Below are 3,667 nucleotides of genomic sequence, written 5' to 3'. Positions count from 1 at the left end.
TTGGACCTTAGTAGTTGTATGGTTTATTTCATGCATAAATAAAACTTACATAAAAATAACATCGGGATTTGATATATACTTAGTGATATACTTATTTCAATTATGACGTCATGTTATTCCGCGGATTTTAACCGAGTAAAGATTTGCATAATCTGCCTTATAGTAACCGCGTAGCATATTGTTAAGCAATTATTCATGATTATGACGTTAAAATTATTACTATGATTTAACATTTGAAGTATTCATTGATTCTTATTAAAACATTCATTTAAAAGTAGTGGCTCAAATCTACTGATTTCATTTTCCCCCTATTTTTCAAGGCCAGATTGTTATGAATTTTAAAATCCTCACAATTTGATTTTTAGACACATTAATTTGATATAAATTCTATTTTTCCTAATTTTTTCATGGGATAATATGTAGTTATTGAAATAATTGATCTTTACTTGTTTTCATATACAGTGAAAGGAAGGTGAAGATAACGAACAATGATCAATCTCATAACTTTTATAAGCAATGGGAGATTTGGGCAAACATGGACTGCTGGATAAACCACAGTATAAAGTATAAAAAATCCTACAATTGACCCATTCTCTTTATCAAATTCATAGCAGAAATCACTTATCTTTCACTAGTCAAATATGTGGTTATATGCAGAAAGTTTTCTTCGTTATCTCCAATATGGGGTCTTCAAATCAAAATGGTGATATGCGATAGATTCACTAAATATAAAAAAACAAAACATATATAGATCCCCGAGAAAGTTTTCTCCATACTAGCCCTGAAACACATGCTACATGTATTACTCATTAATTAACGAGTGAACATTGAGGTCAGTTACATGTACGGAACTGCCTTGTTATTCCCCCACAACATTAACTAATCACATTCAAGTAAGTAAACAAAATAAAACATCAAAATCATGAAGCTGGCTGTTTTGAATTCTATGACAATACCGCTATGTCCATAACCCTGCTGATCGTGTTTGACATACTTCCAATGGTAAAGTATTCTAGTAATTGCGAAATATATTTAGAACAGAAGGGGTGAAACAGAAACAAAATGCAAAGTAAATAATTAGTGAAGGGATCTATTCACTCTCTATATATCTACCTCCATAGTTATTGAAACATATAAAGTCTGTAAATGGAACGCTATCAACATGACGATAATAAGAAAACGCCCAAATTCCCAACATGATAATCAAGGCATTTGTCACCCGGCACCGTCCTGAACATTAAGAGGTCATGACTGAAAGTATGAGACGGAGAAAGTTACTCGAGCGTTTCACCATGTCCTAGAAAGTTCTCTTCCGACACGCTCTCTAAACTGGTCAAAAGTTTGCTGATAAAACACCTACTATGTAAACCGACTTTAGACGTAGGATGGAATACTTTATAAATACAGACACAATCTAAGCTAAATATACGGTACAAACCAACTTACTTCGCACCTTACTCTCAACTTTCTTTAATTTCAGAAGAAGTATGAAAGTCGTATTTATACCCAGCATTTGTTCTACGTTATACTAGATCGCAGAATCCTCTGTGTTATATAAAACCGGGTGAACACAGAAGACTGTTCCAAGTTTTACATTCTTAAAGATGACAAAGAATTATCCTCCAAGTGCCCGGATGACCAAATAGTAAACACAGCTACCCGACCGTGTGTTCCCAAAGGTTCACAAAATGATCTATGTAATTAAAGAAATTACATTGTTTATTCAACTTATAACATGTACATATATAGATTGTATACTAATTTCAATGACTATTCCATTTAGAAAGGTGTAATTTGATATAATGGCTGAATCGCGCTTTCAATAATTGTGGTAATTTGAGTAGCGTAAATATGCTCAAACCTGCCGAAGGAATGTGTAAATTGACACCCGACAAGAAGTTAGAATATACAGGAAACTGTGCAAAATAGTACGACTGTGGTGATGAGATATCTTCTGATCAACCAAGTCAAAGAATGTCCCTTTCCACTATTGTTTGATGTCGAATCCCAGAGATGTGATCATTTCAGCATGGTGCAGAGTGGAACTCGATATGAACCAAATATTGCTTGTAAGTTATATCATTATACCTCAGTATGATAATTCTATGCAACACGTACTCTGATTGGTCTAGACAGTCGCGTACTAGGGATGACAACACTTCATATCTCCCTCTCAAACGTCATATATCCCCACCTTATTATATACTTTCAATTTCATCTGTTCTGTTTTCTTTAAAAGTTCGCGGGCATATATCACACGATATATGCCCGGAAACATTCCGGCCCGCAAACAATACGTCACAATCAATACCAAGCAAATTACTACGTCGTTAATTTTCATTTTTTTTCGTGTTTTTCATCTTTTACTCAGTTAAACCAATAAAGAAATTGTTAAAACTAAATCAGTGTTAGTTTCTAAATGAAATTGAAAGTATATAATAAGAAGGTTATAAACTTTGTATGGGAAAATATGACAACCTCGTTCTTGTGTCGCGGACGGACTTCCCAAGCTCGGTCCGTGTAACGCCAAAAAACTCGGTAGTCATATTTTCCCATACAAAGTCTATAACCTATAAATATTTACCTTTAGGGCAACCTTGTGCATTTTTCATATATTTTACGGCAAGGTAGACACAGTTTATTGTGACGTCACAATAACTCTGACTCATTGTACTTTCATAGTTCATAAGGTATGAAATATGCGGGTCTCTGATATACAGTTAAATCGCCTGGTTTTGGTTGATACAAAAACAAGCATGTGAATCAACATTCAAGGAGAATGGAAATACAAAAACTGGTTATCATATCTGATTATCAGTGTGTTTCGTTGTTTGTACCTTCTACCGTAATGCGTTAACGGCGCGGTGTTACCGTTAGGGCGATCTCAGCTACATGCCGTGACTCCAATTTCAAATGCACTTTTGTAGTCTTGCTTTGTTTCGATATAATAAACGTTTCATTGCATGCTAGTGAGGGAGGTATGGATATCTATTCAACCAAGAAAAATCATATTCCCGGAGGGCAACGCAACCTGACTTGAATCTATCAGAATATACATGAAATTCAGCTAGATAAAACGTTGTTTTTATTACAGGTGACTATGAAGACAACCACTGTAAATCTGCTCACTGTATTCCATGTCACGTCCGCTTCCCCGAGCTGTAAAGGATCACCAGACCTTTCGACCTTTCCAGGGGTTAAGGCCAACCCCTGGAAAGGTCGAGAAAGGTCACCGTATTTCGTCGTCTCTCAGGATGAGAGAGTGGTATTCCAAGGAAGATGTCCATCTGCAGTGGACGATAAACCAAGAATAATTCATCCTGTACACAATATGTGTGTTGAATATGAACAAGACAGTGAATGGTCGGTACTGTAAGGTACATCCAGTAATTATCTATTATATGGGAATAGTAAAACAACTTACAGAAAAAAATGAAATACAGCGTGAAGTCATATTTGTAAAGAATACCATACAACGACGAAGAGTTGTAAGTGGAGAAGCGGAAGTCATCCCGTTTATCATTAAGGTGTCTAGTTAATTTGCTAATGAAATCTTTGGTCAGTATGGATGATTCTATGGTGTCTTTTATTTACTGGGATATATATCTAATCAGCATATCCTTTCAACAACCGGACATTTCAGCTGAAGGGGATGGTACGAAAACAA

General features: G+C 35.4%; 1 pseudogene; it reads left to right on the top strand.

The window, feature by feature from the left end:
- The first annotated feature begins 1,558 nt into the window (after positions 1-1,558).
- LOC125656705 (uncharacterized) lies at positions 1,559-3,376 on the top strand (annotated as a pseudogene).
- The last annotated feature ends 291 nt before the right edge of the window (positions 3,377-3,667 follow it).

This window comes from Ostrea edulis, chromosome 7 (genome assembly GCF_947568905.1).
Source record: "Ostrea edulis chromosome 7, xbOstEdul1.1, whole genome shotgun sequence".
Taxonomy (NCBI): Eukaryota; Metazoa; Mollusca; class Bivalvia; order Ostreida; family Ostreidae; genus Ostrea; species Ostrea edulis.
The sequence above is the reverse complement of the archived record's forward strand: the minus strand, read 5'-3'. Positions and strand labels throughout refer to the sequence as shown.